This window comes from Schistocerca serialis, chromosome 9 (genome assembly GCF_023864345.2).
Source record: "Schistocerca serialis cubense isolate TAMUIC-IGC-003099 chromosome 9, iqSchSeri2.2, whole genome shotgun sequence".
NCBI classification, from domain to species: domain Eukaryota; kingdom Metazoa; phylum Arthropoda; class Insecta; order Orthoptera; family Acrididae; genus Schistocerca; species Schistocerca serialis.
In genome coordinates this window covers 169,913,661-169,931,121 of record NC_064646.1, presented here as the reverse complement: position 1 = coordinate 169,931,121, position 17,461 = coordinate 169,913,661, and the positions used below count along the sequence as shown (strand labels likewise).

Below are 17,461 nucleotides of genomic sequence, written 5' to 3'. Positions count from 1 at the left end.
TCAACGACAGCTTATGCATGGGATAGTAATTCTCTAGTCCATTTGCTGCTACCCTACAATAAATGCTGTGGGACGATACAGAGTGTTGCAGGGGGCGACTACTGATTCTCGTATAGCAGGCGTAGATATGAAGGAGTTACGACATACTTGGTGCGCAGGATGACCATCCCCTTTGGGGATAGGAACATTGTCGACAAGTACGCCTCCCCTCACGCTCCCATACAGTCCTACATCGGGCCACAGACACATCCGAAAACCCGACAAACCTGGATACTGCACGGTTCGACTAGCCGGCCAAATGGATACCCGTTTTCATAATCAGTTGCTGACAACACTGTCTCATATCCAGAATGAGATTTTCACTCTGCAGCGGAGTGTGCGCTGATATGAAACTGCCTAGCTGATTAAAACTGTGTGCTAGACCGAGACTCGAACTCACGACCTTTGTCTTCTGTGGAGAAGTGCTCTACCATCACAGCTACCCAAGCACGACTCACGCTCTGACCTCACAGCTCTACTTCTGCCAGTACCTCGTCTCCTACCTTCCAGACTTCGCAGAAGCTCTCCTGCGAACCTTGCAGAACTAGCACTCCTGGAAGAAAGTATATTGCGAAGACGTGGCTTAGCCACAGCCTGGGGAATGTTTCCAGAATGAGATTTTCACTTTGCAGCGGAGTGTGCGCGAATATGAAACTTTCTGGCAGATTAAAACAGTGTGCCAGACCGAGACTAGAACTCGGGACCTTTGCTTTCCGCGGGCAAGTGCTCTACTGCCAGGAAGATTCGTACCAGCGCACACTCCGCTGCAGAGTGAAAATCTCATTCTGGAAACATCCCCCAGGCTGTGGGTAAGCCACGTCTTCGCAATATACTTTCTTCCAGGAGTGCTAGTTCTGCAAGGTTCGCAGGAGAGCTTCGGTGAAGTTTGGAAAGTAGGAGACGAGGTACTGGCAGAAGTAAAGCCGCGAGGACAGGGCGTGAGTCGTGCTTGGGTAGTTCAGATGGTATAGCACTTGCCCGCGAAAGGCAAAGGTCCCGAGTTCGAGTCTCGGTCTGGCATACAGTTTTAATCTGCCAGGAAGTTTCAGTGTCTCATATGCTTAACACGTCATCTGCGCATGCTTCAGAGTGATCATCCAATATCTGACGCTGTTCACCCCTCTTGCGTACCCTACCAGGCCTGGTAACAACACTAAACAGGAACAACACTATAGCACTTCGGACGCCGTTCTATTTGTCACAAAGAGTTAAAACTATGAACATTTATATATTCGCAGACGGTCAGTACGTCTGCGATTTACTTTCAATTCCCATCATGTTTTCTAGCTGCTTCACTTTTTTGTTCGGCAATGTATGTCTGTAACACTTTTATTTTTTACCACGAATTCCAACTGTAACAGTTTCAATAACTTTTTTAAAATTTCTCCATAGTTTTATGAGAAGGCCAGACTGGGTCAAAATACGTTCTTTTTAGCAATGATTTTTATAAGCAAATTTTGCAATAAGGAACTAATTTTTAGCTTCATTATAATTACAACACACCATCAGTTTGTAAAGCTCACTTAAATACTCTCTCCAGTGCACCATTGTAAGAAAAGGAAGATGAGTAAAAAAAATTATCAATGTCGTTTAGATTACTCAAATATCTGTTGGTGAGTGTGTTTATTTGGTATTGCTGACCTCTTCGTGCACGAGTGGAGTCCAAATACGTGACTTAACGCATATGAACATGCAATCTGGTAGCCAATGATATATAATACTAGTAATCTTCATATTGCAACTATTTGCTATATTCTCATGCTGTCTACTTCTGATCGACAACTATGCTAAAGTTGAAAATTGGAAGTGATTGTCAGTATAATTAGTAGCAGCAAGCGGAAAATGACTTTTTTTAAAATGCATATAGAGACTTAGAGATATAGTGTGAAAAAATCTTATCTCCTCCGACATTGGGGGTAACCTACACGCCACTTGTTTTCCGCTTTGTTTTAAAGAATACGACCAAAATAGGCATCAGAGGCGGATATGCGACTACATTAACAGGCAGTAAAGTCGCTGTGAGCAGTAATTGGCGGTGTGAGCAGATTTCTGAGGTCCGGAAAATCAACCGTGAGGGTCATCCGTGGCGCCGAGTCACTGAGTACTGCCGGCCGTAGGCTGTCATTTGTTTTTGTTTGCGCCGCGCAGACGAGACGAGCGGGCGGCCAGCGATAATTGCAGTGGACTGGTCCGGCTTACGGCCGGCGTCCGGCCGAGCTCATACTGGCCAAGACGAACGCCTCGTTACGCCTGTCACCGCAACAATACCCGGTATTTATTTCCGTTTGTTTAATCTCGCGGAACACATGTACGGGGCACCCCAGTACCACTCCTGCGTTAAAACGATTTCCTTTTTCTTCGTCGCTGGCAATAAAAATTTCATTAGTTTCCTCGGCAAAACTAATAAATAATAATGCGCCCCGCGTTAATTAACGTGGCGATAATTCACCAATACCGTTACAATCCGCGGGCAGTCTCCCCAACGGCCCAGCACCGGACTCTTTTACTCCTCAAAGGAGTAACGAAAGGGGGAAGAAGGAGGGGAAAAAAACGTAATTTAGTCTTAATAAAGCAGATAATCGCGCAAGTTTTTAATTTTGCTATTGTCAGGGAGGCCAACAGTTCATAAAAAGAGCCGGGTCCTTTTACTTGAGATTTTCCTCGGCTGTAATTGCTTGGGTAAATTTATTGCGGCCGGCAATATCGAGAGAGTGTTTCTTTTTGTGAGTGTGTGTGTGTGTGAGTGTGTGTGTGTGTGTGTGGAGAGAGGCGGCAGGCAGGCAAGAAAGCAGAGCCCGGTCGGGCAGATGTGAGTGTGTGTGTGTGTGTGTGTGTGTGTGTGGAGAGAGGCGGCAGGCAGGCAAGGAAGCAGAGCCCGGTCGGGCAGATCATTAAGAGACGGCCAGTGCAACCCTTGAGGCGCGCGCCATTTTTAACGAGGGTCGGCGCTCGGGCCGAGTTATTGCACTCGCTGGGGCCGTCAGGAAAGGCTCCCGCAGGTGCCACAACGCTCGGGGTTGTGCGGGGGAGTTCAGTACGATGAGCGCGTGCCAGTCGGCTCCGCAATCACAGCAGCCGTTCAGCCGGAATCGCACCCCTAGCGTCATTCTCGTTAGCTCTTTTCCGATAGGTGCGTAATAAGCTTATCGGGTCAGAAATTAGTCATCCCCGTGACATATCACACTAACACCGTCTCTAGCATTGACAGTGGCGTCAATTTGCCGAGAAATACAGCCCATAAATGTCTCAAGTATGCCATTTCTGGATGAAGCCACTCATCCATGATTAGATTGCTATCAAATTGCAAGAATGTCTGTTGCCATGTTTCACCAGTTGTTTCGTACACTGAAGAACCAAAGAAACTCATATATCTGCCTAATATCGTGTAGGGCCCCCGCGAGCACGCAGAAGTGCCGCAACACGACGCTTCATGGGCTCGGCGATTGTCTGAAGTAGTGCTAGAGGAAAATGACACCATTATTCCTGCAGAGCTGTCCATAAATCCATAAGCGTACGATGGGGTGGGGATGTCTTCTGAACAGAGCGTTGCAAGGAATCCCAGATATGCTCAACAATGTTCATATCTGGGAAGTTTGGTGGCCAGCGGAAGTGTTCCACGAGCCGCTCTGTGGCAGTTCTGCACGTGTGGGGTGTCGCATTGCCCTGCTGCAATTACCCAAGTCCATCGGAATGCGTAATGGACACTAATGGATGCAAGTGATCAGTCAAGATGCTACCGTACATGATACCTGTCAGAGTCGTATCTAGACGTATCAGAGGTCCCATATCATCCCAACTGCATATCCCCCCACCATTACAGATCCTGCACCAGGTTGAACAGTCCCTTGTTGACATGCAGGGTCCATGGATTCCATGAGGTGGTGACCATACGCGTACACGTCCATCCGCTTGATAAAATTTGATACAACACTCGTCCGACCAGACAACATGTTTCCAGCCATCAACAGTCCAAAGTGAGTATTTACGGGCCCAGGCGAGGCGTAAAGCTTTGTGTCATGCAGTCATCGACGGTACACGAGTGGGCCTTCGGCTCCGAAAGCTCATTCGATGATGTTTCGTTGAGTGGTTCGCACGCTGGCACTTGTCGACGGCCCAGCAATGAAATCTGCAGCAATTTGCAGAAGGTTTTGCACTTCTGTCACTTTGAACGTTTTTCTTCAGTCGTCGTTGGTCCCGATTTGATGTTTTACCGGATTCCTGATATTCACGGTACATTCGTGAAATGGTCTTACGCTCGTGCGCCGTCTATAACACCACATTCAAATGCACTTATATCTTGATAACCTGTCATTGTAGCAGCAGTAATCGATCTAAAAACGACGCCAGACACTTGTCTTATACAGGTGTTGCTAACGGCAGCGCCATATTCCGCCTGTTAACATATCTCTGAATTTGGCGCTTGAGTGTATATTGTTATGCAACCTTTTTCTTTCAGAGACAGTCAGCTAACATACTGCTGCACCCCAGGAACGTTCAGAGCGCCAATTGCAAATGTTTAAAGTTGTATTTCTACTGCAGCCAAGCAGTAGAGAGCAGCTAGAACGTGCTGACCAAGTAAGCTTCGAATGGCTCTGAGCACTATGGGACTTAACATCTATGGTCATCAGTCCCCTAGAACTTAGAACTACTTAAACCTAACTAACCTAAGGACGTCACACAGCACCCAGTCATCACGAGGCAGAGAAAATCCCTAACCCCGCCGGGAATCGAACCAAGTAAGCCATTGGACAGGGTTGTTGACATTATATTAAAACATTCCCCCAGTCGGAGCTATTGTGCCAGCCATGGCCGAGGTGGTTAGGATCTTGACTCGTGAAGTAAGTCAAAGCACTTGCATGCTACTGAGAAACTCTCCCATTATGAGTTTGGTCAGCCCTAACAACTTGGGTCACAGCGAGCTTGAGAAAGCCAATAGCATAAGTACGTAGCAAACCTATTCACAGGACTATGTCAGAAGTATAGCTACAAGGGCATAAGTAATCCTGCTTAGGGATTCGAAGCATTCAGTCAGATACCCATTCTGTCTGTGTTTTGAACCAGAAAGAGTGACAGGCTTCTGGGATTGAGGGAAACCATGGGTACCATTGGGTGATGGAGATCGTCTGGTAACATGCCCGCCGATAACACACCAGTTTTCAGCAAGAGGAGCGCCATACCTAAGCGTGGTGGCTGCGAGCTTGAGGAAATCACATCGATGCTGGCAACTGGTGTCTGGCCAGCCTCGACCCTCTGAGGGACTTTGACTGAAGGACTGCTAGTGTCTACAATCCGGTTGTTGGAGACACGCCTTCGTGGCTCATTGTTTTCAGGTTATTAGGTAGTCTAGGCAACAGGCGACAAAAACATCTGTCGTGCACAAATCGAACCCAAAAGTGTTACGTCACTTCGTTACACAGTACGACCATGCGATCCGGCAGTAGGGAAGGGCAATGGTAGACCAGATTTCTTCCGAAAATTCTGCGTGGATAGAGTCCACCTGTTCAGGAAACTGCATATAGGACTCTGGTGTGACGTATTGTAGAGTACTTTTCCTGTGGTCGGGATCTTTCCCTTCGGCGACGTGGTAGAAGATATCGCGAAACCGAGGAGACACCCGTCAAAAGTGTAACAAATCCTCAAGTGCATCAGAGTAAGAGAAAAGAGAGTAGAGCGTGAATGGATAAACAGTGATAGTCATGTCCTCTTCTCTGCAAATGCAAATGGAATGGGTCTGAGCATGGATAATATCTGTATAAATAATCCTCCGCCATTCACTGCACAGTTGCATGTAAAGTAGATGTAGATGTAACGGTCGGAAATTTACAAATATGTCACCCGTAATGAGCTGCTTGTTACGGGCTGTGACTGTTTAGATACAAACACTACAGATGGGTTCGTCGCAAGCAAACTGGATAACGTAAAAGTACCATAATCAACCTCAAGATGATGGCATGACCATTGAAATGTATAGTGACGTTAAATTAAAGATAATAATGACTGATGCAGTTTACCAATATTTGCTTGAATCGCACACTGTTATCCTGTTCCTGATAGTTTCAAATAGATGGTAATGAAATGATCGTATGGCATTGTTGGACGTGAGGCCCTATGAGGGGGAGTTCGGCCGCCGTATTGCAAGTCCTTTTTAGTTGACACCACTTCGGCGACTTGCGGGTCAATGATGATGAAATGATGATTAAGGACACACAACACCCAGTCATCTCCCCGAGGCAAAGAAAATCCACGTGTTTGGGTTTTCTCCTGAAACACCCTGTTTGGAGTGTGAGAAACGTTGTAGAAAAGCAAAGGCGTGAACGGAACGCTTGTCGTTCACCTTGTTCCCGAAGAAAGAACGTCTTAACATGAAAGGAGAAGTAATGGGCTCTTACACCTGCCAGTTTCGAGTTACGCTCTTCGGACGAGGGCGTTAGTGTAGTAAGAACTAAACACTGAACAACTGTCAGGCTGAGTTGAGTGCCCTTTTTTCTTCTGGAACACAAAGTTTCGCTGTCACAGTGTAAATAAATACAGATTGTGAAAAAGTATGAGAAGTGATGTACCATCTCGCCATAAAAATGGAAGCAGACACATAGACACTAAAGAAAAAAGTCAGCCATACCGTCGCAGTAAGTAAAAAACTAAATTTTACATCCATATCGACAGATAAATGATAGTCATGGCGACACGTTAAAGCCGGCCGCGGTGGTCTAGCGGTTCTAAGCGCTCAGTCCGGAACCACGCGACTGCTACGGTCGCAGGTTCGAATCCTGCCTCGGGCATGGATGTGTGTGATGTCCTTAGGTTAGTTAGGTTTAAGTAGTTCTAAGTTCTAGGGGACTGATGACCACCCATAGCGCTCAGAGCCATTTGAACCATTTTTTATACATTAAAGCTTGTTCCATCTTCTTGTCAAAGAGCCAGCAACCGGCATTATGATAGAAATAGTAATGTAACGTCCAGAAAACCAGCTGAAGATGAACCTGAAAAGGTTCGAAAACCGGTTCATAGAATAATAAATAACTATTCAAAAAAAGTGACTGGTTGCAGTTTTATGTATTTACTTACAGATAAAAATATATTTTCGGTGAATCTCACAGCATGCAAAAGATACATTCTCCATCAGGGCAAACCAGAGGAGAGGAATATTCGGAATGTGTAGCAAAACTCGAGCGCAGAGTGTTATCAACTCGAACTTAAGGAAATTTACGACTACAAGGTGATAATGGGAAAGTAACTGAAACAGTAGCACGGAAAGGAGTCTTGAGACACCAGACATGTAAAGTATGTACTTAACGAACGAAAAATTTCATCTGGATAACTGTTCAATCCGCAGACGTGATAGATCGAAACCGATCATCATTAATAAAAGAAATAGCGATCGAGACGGAGCTTCTTCACTCATTCTAAGAACTGAGATCACGGTTTCCTGGGACTTTGCGCCATTTACGACTTGACATACCTTCCGTAAGGATAATGTAGGTTTCCGAATCTACTGATTTCACCATTCCGAATTCAAACGTCGCCATTTGAGTAACATTAAAATTGAGAGAGAAAGAACGTAATGAAGGAGGAAATTTTATCGTGGTTGTTCATCGAGAGCATAATGTCAGGAAGTGATTTTCCTATTTTTTGCCTTTTGTGAAGTATACTATTTTAGATTCCTGAGTGTTTAAAGCACATTACCTATTTCTGGAGCATTCTAAACTTTATCAAGATATGACTGGGTATTTGTACAGCTCTTTTTTTAGGTAATATTTCTCTGTAGACAAATGTATTATCTGCAGAAAATTTGATGTTTCTATTAATACTGTCTTCCAGATCAGATCATTCATATACAACATGAACACTAAGAATTCCAGTCCTTTTCTCTAGGGCACGGCTGAGGTTACTTCGACGATTTTTGATGACTCTACATCCAATATAACGTGCCCTCTACCTCTTCCACGGCTCCCCCCCTCCCCCCCCCCCCCTCACACACACACGCACACACACACACACACACGCACGCACACACACACCAAAAAATCGTCAGTTCAGTCACAAATGTCCTTGACATCCAATGTGAGCGTGGCTCGTTAATAAACGCTGGTATAGTACTCCCCTCCACCGATTTTCATGATTCCAGAAATGTTTGATCCACCTTGTATTCTCAAGTAATGTGTATCTTTGACAGGATTCAAATCTAACAGTATTTGGCTTCTGCCGACTTTCCCTGAATTGATTTAGGGAAGGTACGGAAAAACTTAATCATTATCTCCGGACTGATAATCGGACCACAGCCATTCTTAAAGTGAGACATGTGCTCTGTCAGTTTGACGAGTACTACTCGTACATGGAATACGATCTTCATTTAAAAAAATATCGCGGAAAACTATGAAAAAACATTTGATAACTTGTTACAGATTGTGGTTAACTTCTAACGATGCGACTGTATTAAACAAAAAGTAATTTAAAAAAGTACCAAGCGCATCGACGTGGCGAGCCATTTGACGCTGTTCGGATTATAGTCTAGACGGATGAAATGGAAATGGTTTCGTTTGCCAGATGAGTATGCGACTAACTCGTTCGTTAGTAGCTACTGTTTATTTCCACCTACAAACTGTTGGATTCAATGAATCCGGAATCTTCTGCGGTCAGTGTTGTGTGGTGCAGAAGCAGCTGTTACTGCGCATCTGGACACATTTTATGGACATAAAAATCTTGTGTACTGCTGAAACTGAAATCAATTATCCTTTGTACCAAGTGTAATATGTATAGCAAATCGTGTTTTTCTTCGAAACTATCACTTCCTCTGTTCGTTCAGTAGATGTAAAATCGGTGTAGAGGTCAAACGTTTCACTGCATGCAGTAAGAACGGAGCCCTTGCCTTGACACACGTCTCATCACTGCCTACCTGCTGACGATATCTTTTCAAATGTCGGAACACTGGCAAGAAAAACTCGGTGAAGGATACGTAGGAATCCGGTCATGATGGATGTGTCCATGTAATTGCTCGGTCCGCTTTATCTTCCCGTTTTCCCGTTGTCTTTTGCTTTCCCCCTGCTGCCTACCTATATCAGCCACACAGGAAGGACATTCTAAATGCCAGCAGAAACTTACCATAGTCGTAACCATCCTGCTTTGTTTTCAGTGGATCGTTTGTTTCTTTCACGTAACTGATGGGTGTCAGTCCACCCAAACATAATATAAACCCTATACAAAGAGGACAGGAAAGTGAAACGAATGAAGGAGTGAACTTTACCTGAGCTGCCATTGACGACGTCCGGGCCACCCGCAGCCATTCACCGCGGGCCCTCAAAGCACTTTCAGTCCGCCACTTTCTCCTCAGACGTCGCCGCTGCAGCCACAGCCGCCTGCAAAACCCAATGCAGTTTCGGTCTTACGCTAAATGTATTTACGTGCTTGGAAAGTTAAATACCTAAGTCATGTTGTGAAATTAAGTTGCTATTCTGGGAGAACTGTTTTCTTCATAGGTTGCATAAGAAATTACTATTGTTATCACAAGTACTGTACCTATCATTATCATTTTTCAAAAAGAACAGTAAAAAAAGCACTACGTTTGATTTAATATTTTATCACCAGTCCAATGTCTCCCAAGAGCCTAACAACTAGCGCCCTGAATGTGTGCGCGGAAGAAGCGAAAAAAGAACTCTTGTTTCAGAAATTTGTCTACTTATTCCTTAAAGAAACGCCTGAAGTCACGCCCAGGAACTGTTAATGCGTACTTTTGTATTATCACCGTTTTCAGTCCTCAGGAAAGCAGCTGGTATCCTGTATACCAATGGCGGGAACACATTAAAAGCATATCACCTGTCACTGCAAGTATAACGCTGCCAGCACACTCACTCACGGAAAATTACAAAATGGGATGTCACCCACTCATTTCACGCATTTTTTCAGCTAAACGAAAACGTATAAACATAAGTCGCTACTCATTTGCATTTCATTACTGTCAACGCCAATGTTATAAAATGCTAATGCAAACAACGCACAGATTGCTAAGTTTTTATGTGACTCACAAATTTTCATAGTTACATGATACACGACATCTATAATCGTAAGTATATTGTATGTTGTATGTTAACCGGGGGCCTAGAAACGACGGAGAAGCTCCGTCCCCGCCGTAGCCGCAGTGGTCCGCAACCCCACGACGACTACCGCAGTCCACTTCACCCCTCCGCCGCCCCAAACCGACCCACTCTTTCAGCGTTATTGTGCGGTTCGGCCCCCAGTGGGCTCCCCAGGGAACGTTTCACACCAGACGAGTGTAACCCCTATGTTTGCATGGCAGAGTAATGGTGGTGTACGCATACGTGGAGAACTTGTTTGCGCAGCAATCGCCGACATAGTGTAGCTGAGGCGGAATAAGGGGGACCAGCCCGCATTCGCCGAGGCAGATGGAAAACCACCTAAAAACCATCCACAGACTGGCCGGCTCACCAGACCTCGACACAAGTCCACCGAGCGGATTCGTGCCGGGGACCAGGCGCTCCTTCCCGCTCCAGAAAGCCGTGCGTTAGACCGCTCGGCTAACCGGGCGGCCATCGTAAGTACCGGGTGATCAAAAAGTCAGTATAAATTTGAAAACTTAATAAACCACGGAATAACGTAGATAAAGAGGTAAAAACTGACACACATGCTTGGAATGACATGGGGTTCTATTAGAACAAAAAAAAAAAAAAGTATTGCTAGAAAGATCTCTTGCGCGTGTCGTTTGTTGATGATTGTGTGCTCAGCCGCCACTTTCGTCATGCTTGGCCTCCCAGGTCCCCAGACCTCAGTCCGTGCGATTATTGGCTTTCGAGTTACCTGAAGTCACAAGTGTATCATGATCGACCGACATCTCTAGGGATGCTGAAAGACAACATCCGACGCCAATGCCTCACCATAACTCCGGACATGCTTTACAGTGCTGTTCACAACATTATTCCTCGACTACAGCTATTGTTGAGGAATGGTGGTGGACATATTGAACATTTCCTGTAATGAACATCATCTTTGCTTTGTCTTACTTTGTTATGCTAATTATTGCTATTCTGATCAGATGCAGCGCCATCTGTCGGACATTTTTTGAACTTTTGTATTTTTTTTTGGTTCTAATAAAACCCCATGTCATTGCAAGCATGTGTGTTAATTTGTACCTCTCTATCTACATTATTCCGTGATTTATTCAGTTTTCCAATGTATACTAACTTTTTGATCACCCGGTATATTAGTCACTGCATTCAGAGTGTAAATATTGATGTATGCAGATGCCCAGTATATTCTTGGGTTTGAGTTATACTCGTTAACCAGCTGTGGAATCGTATATGGAGTGCGTCTATGCCGGCCGCTGTGACCGAGCTGTTCTAGGTGCTTCAGTCCGGAACCGCCCTGCTGCTACAGTCGCAGGTTCGAATTCCGACTCGGACATGGATGTGTGTGGTGCCCTTAGGTTAGTTAGGTTTAAGCAGTTCTAAGTCTCGGGGACTGATGACCTCAGATGTTAAGTCCCTCAGTGCTCAGAGCCATTTGAGCCATTTTTTTGAGTGCGTCTACACAGCATGCTGAAGCAAGAGTGTAGGAATAGAATGAAGACTAACAGTTCTTGGCAAACTTTGTTATTGACTAATTAATACATTTGACTACTTGAGAACATGAAACACTGTTCAAATCCATCCCGCCGGGTAGACCGGTCGCCTGCTGCAAGTCTTTTGATTTGACTACACTTCGGCGACTTGCGTGTCGATGTGGATGATGTGATGATGAAGACAACGCAACAGCTAGTCCCTGAGAAGAGAAAATCTCCGACCCAACCGGGAATCGAACCCAGGCCCCTTTGCCCAGCACTCGGTTGGGCGTACCACTTAGCTATCGAGGCGGACTGTATAATCGCTGACACTGCCATAACTTTACGCGTCATACTTTTATTTTTTCAATGACTTATATATGGGGTTGACTGTTGTTCATATTCAGAACCAATAGCCTTGTTGCTTAGTAATTTATTGGTGTCATAATGTATCCAAATTAGTTAGATATAGGTCTATCTCCACAGTCTCAAAAATGCTTATCAAATCAAATGTCAAATGTGTGTGAAATCTTGTGGGACTTAACTGCTAAGGTCATCAGTTCCTATGCTTACACGCTACTTAACCTAAATTATCCTAAGGACAAACACACACACCCATGCCCGAGGGAGGACTCGAACCTCCGCCGGGACCAGCCGCACAGTCTATGACTGCAGCGACTTGACCGCTCGGCTAATCCCGCGCGGCAAATGCTTATTCATCAACGTGGTGAACTTGCCAGATCGGTTCTCAAGTCGGTGAATTCTTCGTGTTGACCTTTTTTGTGTTCGCGGTTTGACGAACACAACATTTACATGATGTTCCTGAAAACTGAATCATCCCCAAGTAACTGATTGATGTGCGCAGTTTAACATTAGTATTTATCTCTCTGTAAAACTGAGGTGTAACATATATACCTCAAACTCGCAGTTACTAGTAATATCCACGTTTAGACACGCACACTCACTCAGTCACACACAAACACACACACACACACACACACAAATGTTCAAATGTGTGTGAAATCTTATGGGACTTAACCGCTAAGGTCATCAGTCCCTATGCTTACACGCTATTTAGCCCGCATCTCGTGGTCATGCGGTAGCGTTCTCACTTCCCACGCCCGGGTTCCCGGGTTCGATTCCCGGCGGGGTCAGGGATTTTCTCTGCCTCGTGATGGCTGGGTGTTGTGTGCTGTCCTTAGGTTAGTTAGGTTTAAGTAGTTCTAAGTTCTAGGGGACTTATGACCACAGCAGTTGAGTCCCATAGTGCTCAGAGCCATTTGAACCATTTTTACACGCTACTTAACCTAAATTATTCTAAGGACAAACACACACACCCATGCCCGAGGGAGGACTCGAACCTCCGCCGGGACTAGCAGCACAGTCCACGATTGCAGCGCCTGAGACCGGTCGGCTAATCCCGCGCCCCCCCCCCCCCCCCCCCCACACACACACACACACAAAGCGCTGAAGATATCTTTCATGTGGGATAAAGAATGGGTACTTCCTTTGCTTGTCTTACCTCATATTCACGTTGTGGTAGGCTGCTACATGATGCAGATGACTGTCCAGTGGAGACATCCTTGGACTTTGCGAGGTGAACGTCGTTTGCGGCTCCTGTTACGGCTGGTCAAAAACCAAACTGGAGCCGCGGCATCACCAACAGTGAGCTGTGGTATCTCGTTAGCTCTGAGGACTGCCTCCTTCCAGTCGATTGCTAAATGCTTATCTCCATTGGCACAGCTGTACTACTGTAATCAACAAATAAACTTATTACGATGACAGACACATAACACAATGATACTCCTGATCGAAACGATAGACTATCGACGGAGTGTAACTCAACAGAGAGAGAATGTCACCTGACTGATGAAACTAGGAGGTTACGCCTTTTTTTTTTAATACTTCATATTCACCAAGACTATACGTTTGTTACAATACTCATTATTGCAGTTTCGACCTTTTAGTCATTTTCAAATGGTTACGGGTGCTGAAAACGCAGTAGTAGTCAGCATTAACGTGTTTTTATCCTATTCTATCTGTCACATAACGATGGTGAGTGCGACAAAGGCTGACACGAGCCATAGAGATTCAAGTCGTTTTTATTCTCTTTATGAACGATGACTACTGCCGACTCTTCAGCGCCCGTAACCACTTGAAAATGACCAGAAAGTCGAAGCTGCAATAGTGGATATTATAATAAATGTACAGTCACTGGGAATATGAAGTCTTTTAAAAAATTCTACGAATGTGTGAGTCCACAATTAACACAACTGTGTGAAGGAGGTAACGATTCCAAGAGAAACGGTGAAGGAAATGATGTAGCAATTTCAACAGAGATGATATTAAGACGATAAGAGATATGTGAAACCTAATTGGCTGTAGTAGCGTTAACGAGTATCATAGTGTGGCTTGGATAGCAACGTGTAACAAACACCACAAAAACTTCTGTTTTTACCTAATGTCAACAGATGTATACATTTTCCAATTTCCTATGAGTCTGTTGTTGGAACCAACAAAACCTAGTGGTAAATCCGTGGCCATTTAAGAAATGTTTGATGATATATACACCTACATATGTACGTCATTTTGTGTGTCGCTCTCTCGTTGGTCGTTTGGTATTTTTGTAGTGTTTGAATGAGATTTTCTTTCGGGATTTTGTTGCAAGAGTGTGATCTACTTTCACTACATTACATGGGGTGAAGCATAATACAAGAAGACTGCAGGTAAGTTTCATTGTACATAAGGTCTTTAGTGGCCAGCGGGGTGTACTTGTACTAAAGTGAAAATAATAATAATATTCGTCATGCTGACCATTTCCGCTCTACTAGAGTAGAAGAGTTGGAAGTCCGCATTAGGAAGTTTTCATTGCCAATGAACAAGAGCACGTTGATACTGAATGTCAGTAAGAAGAACTCAACAGTGTTAGAGCTGGAATGAAGAGATTGACCTATGAACAAATGAGAACTGTCTATACAATTTCAGAACTCAAGTGTGGCTACGAAATTAAGAGGTCATATCTTAAGAGGCCTCCAATGTTCATGGGAGAGGTCACTTTGAGAGAAAATAATACTTACCTTCATGCACAGTACTTCCGATGTCCGATTTGAGCAAAATTGCAGTTCCAGTGAAGTAACTCTTCACCTCTGTATAACTTTAGGATGGTTGTATGAGCCTACTAACTTTGCAATAGAAGACGTACAACCGTCAAGTCACGAAATCACATAGAGGATCTTTCGTTCTTAACAGGATTTCTTTGAAAGAAAAGAATAAGTCAGCATCACAAATGTTTTAAGTGCTTAGTGCTATTAAACTGGATTTGATTACCATGTTTTGTGATTGTTGCAGTCCAGTGTCTTCCTAAGCATAATGACTCCTCTTTTTATATTTTTCCTATCACCTAACGCCACAGTGGCCAAGGAACTGGATACAGGAATTATCTCTATGCACTGACGTAACTACTTGAATGGTAGCTAAGACCCATTTCCATTATATATATTCTGTGAAAACTGATTGATACTTTTTCTAGAGTAGTTTAAATTTACTTTCATATACATTTTTCTCCTGCACTGTGTACAAACTTTTGTTTTATTTCTTCATTTTTAATACAAATGTAATGTATCTTTACCTAAACAAAAAGAAGAGTAAGTCATTTATTTGTGTGTGAATTACATGAAGCAGATGTGTGAAAGTGTTGTGTTATTTTGTGCAGCACGTACAACTTAACGTTTCCAAGTGACTTACCTGAACGAGCACCGCTTCACGAAGGCTCAAGTCTTGCATTTCGCAAAGTGCCTCTTCTGAAGTCTCAAGGATGTCCTTCTTTTCTGGTTCGGAGTAAATGAAAGTTGTTCTGAAGTACAATGAGGATCCTTTTGAACGCCGTGGTAGATGATATGATCCAGGCAAGGCACAGTTTGCAGAGATAGGTAAAGCAGACTCAGTTTTGTTACTGGTTTTTGTTATTCAAAAGTCTGTCTCTCAAACGAGCATGTCACTTGTACAGACTGAGTACAGTTACTCATCAAATATGCACAGCTTGTTCATTTGAGACATCTCAAGAGTTTTGTTGGTATGTAAGATAAAATTTGTCATTCCAAGGGTGTGAAACTAAGGAATTATTCGAAAATCCTAGCATGTGTTGTATGTCTGGAGATTTAGAAGTCAGATGGTTGGAACTAGATACAACACATCTACTTTTTCCTCTGTCTCAACAAAAATGCTGCTACGGTGTAAAAAAGTGTTGACACTTATGGTAAAGAATTGTTCTTTGGTTGTATCTAAGAGTCTTAAGCAAGTTCTTGAAAGAAACAGTTTAAGTGAGAATGTACCGGTATGTTTTAGTATTATGTTGTGTAAGATGTTTAATTATCCTTCAAGGAATCTAAAAGTAAAGATCATGAATACTCCGAGAGTCTATATGAGTGTAATGATGTAGTGGAAGCAGGACATTTTCCTTGCAACTTCTCTTAAATTTTGTCTCTCTGGATTCCAGTGTTTTGAATAATGAGACTTACTGCCAAACTCTTGAGAGTCAGTATATGCTTTCACTCTTCCAGGTTTCCATACGTCGTCCTTGGTCTCAGCTTCTTTTACTCCAATAGCATTATTTATCACTAGTTTACAAAACATTGCGTCCATCACAGCAGGTTTCCTCTCAAGCTATTCTTACGTCTTTTTAGAGACGGGAAGATTCACATGTACTTTCACAACATCGTTAATACCTCACTTTTGCTTCTTGTCGTGGAGAATGGACAGCAGGCATTCAAAGACCTTACAGTCTACCAGTTAAATCTTCTTATTACATTCTTCTGGTGGCTATTACTCGTCATGCATGTTGTTGTTCCGTGTATTCCTCATGTTCCTTTACTGCGTTGTTTTTGTCTTTTGTGTTTGCAGTTCACGGTTTGGTGTTCTGGTTTATTTTGTCAGTTTCAACGTTTGTTAGCGAATTCCTTTTGAATTTAACTTATTGTATCTTTCAGCTTATTACTACCGTTAATGATACATAATCTGGATGAAAGTATGCTACATAAATTACCAAAGAAACATCCACTACACCTGATGTGTGAGCCTGTTTACTGTGAACGGAGCATAGCTTGGCTGAACATTGTCGTCATAAATCTGGACAATTTGCTGGAGTCATTGCGGCGTACTTGGCACACCTAGTTTCTTCCAGCCAATAAGGTAGCGATTCTCGAGGAAGAATTTGACTCAAAAATTGTGATGTGTTATATGTTGGCATTGGTTTCTATGTTTGCTAGTTCGAGCCCCTTGGAGAAGTTTACTATACTGGCGGCCGAAACGTGGAGTAGAGGCTTGCACACACCAACTTTATTACGACGAAGCTCGTTGCGTTGAATGGTTCACATGGCTCTGAGCACTATGCGACTTAACTTCTGAGGGCATCAGTCGCCTAGAACTTAGAACTAATTAAACCTAACTAACCCAAGGACATCACACACATCCATGCCCGAGGCAGGATTCGAACCTGCGACCGTAGCGGTCACGCGGTGCCAGACTGAAGCGCCTAGAACCGCACGGCCACACCGGCCGGCGTTGCGTTGACTGTAAGGGCTGTAACTAAGCAAAATTAGTTCCTGGTCATGGGTCTCAAAAACAGATTGCAGTGAGATAATATAAACAGTTATCTGACTGAGGCACATAATATTTAATCCTCATCCTCGCAATACCAAGGGTGTTCGGGGCGGGCGGGGGGGGGGGGGGGCGGCGGGGGGGAGGGGGGAGAGGGTGGAGGAAGTTCGCTGTACCCACGTTTTGAACTTTTGAACATATCGTAACATAGTCTGGTGCTTTACATTGTAAAATTTTTAAAAGAACATTTATTGTTTTTAATGACTTATTTTATCAGAT

General features: G+C 43.9%; 1 long non-coding RNA gene across 1 annotated transcript in view; it reads right to left on the bottom strand.

The window, feature by feature from the left end:
• The window catches only part of LOC126418827 (uncharacterized), a 164,305-nt gene extending 149,239 nt beyond the window's left edge, over positions 1-15,066 (bottom strand). The window contains exons 1-2 of the long non-coding RNA XR_007575897.1: positions 13,110-15,066; positions 9,281-9,392 (exon numbers count right to left, since the gene is read on the bottom strand). This is a non-coding gene — a long non-coding RNA (uncharacterized LOC126418827). The remainder of the gene's footprint in view (positions 1-9,280; positions 9,393-13,109) is intronic.
• Between the last annotated feature and the right edge of the window lie 2,395 nt (positions 15,067-17,461).